Source organism: Symphodus melops (assembly GCF_947650265.1).
Source record: "Symphodus melops genome assembly, chromosome: 1".
Classification (NCBI taxonomy): Eukaryota; Metazoa; Chordata; class Actinopteri; order Labriformes; family Labridae; genus Symphodus; species Symphodus melops.
In genome coordinates this window covers 52,241,950-52,250,091 of record NC_136691.1, presented here as the reverse complement: position 1 = coordinate 52,250,091, position 8,142 = coordinate 52,241,950, and positions in this window count along the sequence as shown.

Genomic DNA, 8,142 nt, shown 5'->3' with positions numbered 1-8,142 from the left:
GCTCATTTAAAGTTCTATTACAAATTGTTTCATTGCAGTTTTCTCCACATTAGAACAATGAACCATGAGGCTTTGGTACCAAAGTGTGAAGAAGTGTTTTTCTCTCCCCGTCTGTCTGTTTTCTTACTTTCTCACTCCTACTCAACTTGTCCTTCAAGTAAGGCTTAGTCGTGCTTACTTGTGCACAGGATGAGAAGATCAAGTAGTTTGCACCGAGAGGAAGCAAAGTTATACTGCCAAAGTCATACAGTCTCCAAATAATCATTTTCATGCCTACAGTGTCATAGTTGTAATTGTAAGAATCAATGACACTGTAATAAAGAGTGTCATGTATCATGTGACAGAATGACTGTAAGGGATGTGAAAGATCTTTGCTTTTCATGTTCGCAGTCTTAACGCAATATTGCTTTTTGTTCTTTCTGTCTCCTTCTCTGTGTGATGTAACACAATACCTCTGATACCTCCTGTTATCTGAGCCTGCTTTCATCTTGAATCCACCTGTGTGGCTTTTGTTCAGGCTTATCACACTACATTGTTTTGTTCTCTTACCTGTGTCCAGAGGAAGAGTCCATACAAACAATCCACTGATTGGACGTTGTTCAGGAACAAGCGTTAATGTTTTCTGTAAGCATGAAGCTCAGTTCATGTACTTTGGCACGGTGTCGTTGAACAGGAACAAAAAGTCATGGACTGTCTTATAAAATGAAGAATCGTCTCGTGCACGTTTCTTTCTTTCTTGATCATCTCAAAGAAGGATGTGATGGGATGAAAAAAAGCGGTGAATCAGTAAAACGGTCACTTTAATTTGTCTCGGGGCAGTTGAATCCTCAAAGATGACTTGACACACATCACATCTTTCGATGACGCTGCCAAACCTGTCTGTGTTGTTGTTCTTTCAATCTGAGCAGCATGCATGCTGCATGCAAAACTATTCGATAATACAAAGAATGAGTTGGAACAAAAGCCATGAGAGGTAATACACAGATGATGTGTAAGTGTCTGAGCCTACCCTCCAGTATACTGTAGGAGCTGCCTGCACCACCACCTCCTAAGCTGTTGCTTCCATTGTTGGTGCCCCCCCCCCTCCCCACACACACACACACACACACACACACACACACACACACACACACACACACACACACACACACACACACACACACAGGCCCACACACCTTCGGTGGTCCTCTACAACACGAAACACCATTGAGGCACAAAAGGGCACACAGTTAAATTTATGAATGTGAGATGTGAAATTTGACATGTTTGCAAGTCAAGGTGAAGATGATAAAATAAAATTACAGCTTATTCTATGCATGGCTGGAGCTGTTGGCGATAGATTGAAGGTGAGTAATAGGCAGCCTCGTGAAGATGGACTGTTTGCTGAATACAGTACAACAATCTCATGTGTGGCCTCCCACTCATCTCTATTTTAGAAGCCAAAATGTTGCATAACACAGTAAAAATATTCAGGAGGACACACACACACACACACACACACACACACACACACACACACACACACACACACACACACACACACACACACACACACACACACACACTGCTGTCTCTATCAGACTTCCCTTCTTAATCTTCCCTCTTCATTGTGAAGCAGTGCCTTTGTACTCCTAATGATGGCTTGAGAACAAAAGGCATAAGTGATGTTCTAATGACATTTTTATGTAAACTGATAAGGTCTCCAGTTAATTTGTAATCCCCTGATCGTAGTCTGTTGGTGTTTGTTTACCTGATTGTCAAGCCCTGAGTCTCACAGCCCTGAGTGCAGGGGAGTTTTGGTTTTTTGAGAGAGAGAGAGAGAGAGAGATTCTTTAGTGTATTAGTTGTAAAAAGTTGGTTCGCTGGAGGAACTGTTGGTTTGTGTTGATATGCAAGCCCCTATGTATCACTCAGAAGCCTCATATCTGTTCACTGATGCTGTCACATCTCAACCAGCTTCCTTCCCTAACAGTCAAATGTTTAAATGACTGAGATTTTTTTTTTTTTTTGTCAGAGGAATGTCAATGCACAATAAACTAAAGTTTCTCTGCAGTCACACAGTCGAAGAGTGTGGTTAAATTTTTGACATTCAAGAACTGTTCCAGGCCCCTGGAAGGTGATGCGGTCACAACAACAGAAAAGTTCAGTGACAGCATGCTAAAGAGCGGTGTCATGGGAATCATTGCGGCTGTTCTCATTTGCTTCATCTACACCGACAACTGGCTGCAGCATTGCAATTTTCTGTTGTGGACATGCAGTGCTCATCTAACAACCTAGAATTGTCCCTACCTGGAGTGAAGGCCCAATTTGTACCAAATGATCAGTGAGTGTCTCTGTGTCCCTGCTGCTAACACTCCACTGTATCTGCACCAACAAACATAGAACACAAGGTTTGATATTTAATTAATAAATCTGTTAATTTTTCACAGTGCAAAAATCATGACATTCTATAATGTCCTTCACTTTGCTACGAAACAGACATTTTTATTATCTTTGCTGATCACTTCACATCTGGAAATGATATATCACTGCAGCTACTATTGACAGAGATTCAAGATGAATCGGTTCTTTTATAAGGACAGACAAATCTCCAGAGGAAGCTGCTTCAACTTTTAGCTTCTGAAATAGGAAATACTGTTTTATAAAGCTGTGATGAAGCTCAGGATTTTTCAGGATTATGGCTGTTAATTTAATTTTACTGTATACTCTGGACTGTGTCCGTAACAGTTTACCATTTAAGAACACAGAACATTAATATTATATCATTACTAACCTGCATGTCTCAATTTAAATGTCACATGTGACATAATCAGTCATCTGGGGGCTGTAAGACGAAGACAGGACCTCACCCAGCACTCCTAATACGTACGTGTTAAATTCTTATGTTGGCAAGTAGGATATTCAAATGCAGAATAGACATTACACAACATTTTGTCAAACGCTTTATTCATGTGACGTAGGAGCAGGATGTTTGTTGTTCTCATTTGAAGTGTTTTTAAAGTCTCATTCATAGAAATGAAAGAGCAGTTTGTCTCCGCCATCGACTGACACATTCCTGTCTCTCCAGGATCTCTTGAGTAAGGACCCAGGGTCGTGGTGGTTGGCGAGCATAGGAGGCTGAGGACGTGCGCCCACAGTTGCCTGGCTCTGTGGGGCTGGGTCCAGGCCAGTTTGTGCAGCCAACGCTGGAGGCCACTGGTGCCTGGTGGTGAATCATCTGGAACATAAATAAAAAGGATGTGAATAAACTCTGCAACCTTTGGATCTTTTTTTTTTTTTTTTTTTTTTTGTTTCATATGGGCAGAGCTAAAAAATACTAGTGGTCTCGGCTACATTTACTATTATCCATCTCAGACACAGTCGCAGGCTGTCTGAGCCCCCTTCACCTATGCCTCATACTGAACTTGTACTGATTAGCTCAGCCACTCGCTCCTCTCTGTGGGTAAATTACAGACTGGGATCCAGCTGGCCTCCTACAGCCTTGGTGCTGCTTCTTTTAAGAGAAGCAACACTCTTTGATGTTGCGCTCTGCCCACTTTCTTTAGCCTGAGCATGAAGAATTATGATATATCCTAGCCTATGCAAGTTACACGTCACGCATCGCATGTGTGACGTAAATATGAAATCCTCTGCTGGAGTTTGACTTAACACCTCATTCGTATGCTATGATGAGCCAGACATGCACGTTTCATAGATCCCATGTTGGAGCCTGTAGAACGATGAGTTCTGCTCCGAGGCCGGCGCTGGTTTCTACACCAGGCTGATGAGTGAGGACAGAATGAGGCCTGATGTATCTGCATGGGTGTACCACCCTGAGAGTACTCGGATACCAACTTTCTGGTGCTGTCAATTTTTAGAAAGATGTCTACCAATCAAATCCATAACTCCAATATTAAAGATAAAACTGTTGTTGTGATGAAACTTTGAGTGTCACTTTACTTTTACGATCACCCACCTGCATGCAACACCCCCCCCCCCATCTCTTTCTGACCTTTTTCTTTCTTTAGTCCATCAGAGCCTGTCCTATTGTGAGTCGAACGCACGTGTCTGGAGAATATTTATTTTGACCTGTTTTATGGCTCCCCTGATGCACTGCAGCTGTGAGCAGTCATGTGTCTCATTGATAATGAAAGAAAGGTGAACCAAATGGAGAGGGAGACAGCCAGTGTGTGTGAGTCATGCATCTATGTGATAATGATGACCCATCGGTTCAGAAGTGTGCGTCGCCATCTCAGAGGCAAGGGGAAGCATTTGACACGCTCAGGACTTCTTTGGTTCCTGCCTGCTTCAATTAAGAGCCTGCTGTTTGTGGCTTTACAGCCTGTGGCTCCACTAATCTTGTGTGTGTGTGTGTGTGTGTGTGTGTGTGTGTGAATTTGTTGGCGTGCATCTTCGTGTGACTTTCTACCATTGTATGCACCTCTCAGTGTGTTTTGAAGGTCATGCTGCTGATATTTTCCGACGTGCTTGTTAACCTGTTCTCTCATATTTGTTTAGTCACTCACCTTAAAAACATCTTTGAAGTCCTTGCTACTCCCTCTGCTGTGACCATCATGTTCAGGAATAAGGATTACATCTTACAGTCGCTTGATGCTCATCAGACACAATCATAACTTGACTGATGATACGTGCAGAGCAACGTTAGCCATTTTTTTGTCTGAGTAAAGTCTATGTTGGAGTCTGAATTGAAATGTAATGTTTTGCATTTGCATGATCAGCAAGCAGCACCTTGTGTATTTATTTAGCTTTGGGCTTGCTCTAATGTTTGCATTTTGTCATACTTTTGGACTGTCAGAGCAAAAGACAGATTACACAATATCGCCATCATGTACTGTGTTTCATTAATCTTGAATATAATGTTGATGATTCATGGTTATGATGTTCTTAAAGACTTCAGTCATTTCAGATCGATCTAACTAGCTGAGTTAAATGGACCACTAAAGCCTCAATTTGCTCGGTCATAACAACAGTAATGGTCATTATTTTCCACATGTTAATACCAGCAGTCATTTCCAAAACATTGTCACTTCATTTGTGATTTTGGCCTCGTCATTTAATTTGACTCTAAAATATCACAAGTAGAGATCGAGCCACCCAGTAAAGAGTCATCCAGACAAACTTGATCCAATGATTATTATCATTGGAATATATTAAATGGATTAGAAGCTAGTCTCTTATAAACGTATTTATTTAACTCTTCTAAATCAGTATTTCCTGTCACACTAATGTTACTCAGTTTCCCTCCCCTTATGAAGGGAAAAACAGAGCAGGGTACATTTACCAGATTGTCAAAGTCATTCACAGAAGTAGCATGATGGTTTGTGAAACCTTTTAGCACACTTCTCAAATAGCAATGGAGGATGAAGCAGTGAAACTTGTCAACATATGATGTTCATCATCATTGTTTTCTTTAAACCCAACAAGACTCTTTTTGTGTCTGTGGTGGTTCTGCATCGGTTTTTAGCAAAGACAGGAGTTAAAACAACATGCCTGTTTTTATTAGAAAAAAAGGGATGGAGGGATTATGTCACTTATGTGCAGAATACGACGCTCATATTCCCTCACTAGGGTATTATAATATATAAATATCACAAGACTTAATCCAAGGCGGAGAGTTTTGAGGTATTTTTTTCCTTTTTTTTTCAATTTTCAGAAAAGCATCAGTGTGCTAATCCAGACGGATGCCTGTGGCAGTTTAAGAGATTTGTAATCTAACATTAGTCGTCCAAAGGCTAAAAGGGGGGCAAAGTTAAAAGCGTTTTCTCACAGTCTGATGGCATGAGCTCATTTATCAACAAACCACATATGCTCTTTCTGAGCTGGGTTTTATTGAACAACACATTAGGAGATAACATGGGAGAGCGGAAGTGAGTTTAAAACATACCATGTATTAGTGTGTATTTTTTCAAGATTGGATTTTGTCGAGTAAATTCAAGTCTGCACACTCCAGACCATGTCAGACATTTCTATGAGTGATGTTCCTGGGCCCCTTTTTTTTTTTTTTTTTTTCAAAGTTGATTAAATTTTGTATCTTAGTGGAAGAAAAACACCAGAAAACGGCCACATTTATTGCAGTGCAGTCTATTTAAAATAGTTTGTGGGTACAATGTGTTTTATAAATGTGGCTAATGTAAGCATTGCGAGTACTGCCAGCCTTCGGTCCACACGTTAACATCCATGTTCTTGTGCTAAATGTGTATTTTGTAGATGAAAATACTGCCAGCTGTGCTTTTCCTATGAAATGTTGTTCACTGTGCTTGTTTACATCCAGCCTACAGTCAGTCTGTTACACCCCTCCTGATGGCCAGTGGCTGCATTTCAGCTTGGATATCATGTTTAATCGCCAATATGTAACATTTTGGTAAGTTGTTAAACACTTCCTCAATTTCTGTTTCTTCTTCTTAATTCCATTTTAAATCTGACTTGGCGATGGTATAAAGACATGTTTACAGGATTTGAAAGTTTGCCTTTTTTGCACAGAGATGTAAATGATACTGTAGAGTAGGGTGTAATACATCTAAAACAAACTGCAGTGCTTCCTGGCTTAACAAAAGCTGCTGCAGCATGTATCATCTGAGTAGCTGCACTTAACATTCATTTTTACAACTTACTGGACCTTTAGTTTTTAAGTGCACTGGTCTGGTGGCAGTGGTTACAGGCTTTTAAAATGACTCAAACATCGAGCGAATGGTCTTGTTTTCTTGGATGGTCATATAGAGGAATCTGTTTTCATTTCAGTCTGTTTCATAACCAGATAAAAACTATTTTCTGGAGCATTCAGATCATTGTTATACCAGCTACCTTCCTTGTCTTGAGTCCTGTCATCTTATAACAGTCTCTAAAGCCCTTACCTAAGGTTGTGAGTGAAGTCAGTGTGCGCGCGTGTATCAGTGAATTCTCAATAATATCTATGCGTTTGCTTTTGACAGAGGCCCTTAGTGTCCACACAGTTGACTACTTTTCATCCCCCTCCTCTCACCTACTTCTCTTGCCACTCTGCCTTCACTTTTTCTACAGCTTTCAGGGTCAGCTGGCTAGACAGACAATTAGGCCACCCTCACCACCTGAGGACGACTGGCCCTGTGTGGGTGTCCCTCAGTGGGACCACTCGAGACTGTACAAGGACATCAATAGATATTTTTTTAACGCCTCCATTGGCATGTAAACACACAGCTTTTTATACCAACCAGAGGAGAGAAGAGGGATTGGGATGGTCTGATGGCCAAGAGTGAATGTGGCGAATGCCCTTTTGGTACAGTTGTAATTTGGTGCATGTACACACATTAAAGCAGCACCACAACCTCACATCCAGCATTCCTCTCTTTTTCCTCCCCATTGCTGTCCTCAACCATCAACTCAGCAAAGCAAAGCTCATGCCACCTGTAAATAAGGAGAAATAACAGAAGCAGGGGCAGCAATGAGAACAGTTAATTTAGAAATGAATCACCTTGCTCCTTCTCCCTGAAACAAGTCACTCAGTCAAACAAACGAATGAAGGAGAAAGAATATGAGGGTTTATATGAGAGGCAGGATTGATGGGGGGTATTGATAGAATTTACACTCGCGCTTGGATTGACAATTATCCGCTAGATGAAATTGAAATTGGGTTGTGGAAGTGCTGGGGACCTTCTTGCAGTGAAACCCAAATGCAAATATTGGGATAATTTACTTGAGCGCTTGATACCCTTTCTGCCTCATATATTCAAGGATTTAATAGCCTACTTTCTCCTTGCAATTCCTCTCGAAAACAGAGGAAGGAAGGCGTCAAGAGGGGGGGAGGAGGGAGGAGGGAGAGGGGGGGGGGGGGGACAGATGCAGAATAGAGCTCAGAGCAAATTCAGCCCTTAATTTGCGAACCATAAGCAAATGATGGGTACACAAGTTCTCCCCTCCTGCCAGTAAGCTGGTGATGTCGTTTGTTTTGGCTTGGTTGCACTTCCTGTGATCCAAAAGGTGGGCCACGCACCAAAGCCACCTCGAATACCCCGGGCAAAATTGACACATGGGGTAAGGAAGCAAACGAGGAGAGAAGGACAAGCAATCCATTTGTAATAAAAGCCTTTGCATACAATGTTGTTGAAACACAACGATGTTAATTTGCCAAGGAAAAATAAATAGGTTTGTAGTTGCAGGGAACCTTTT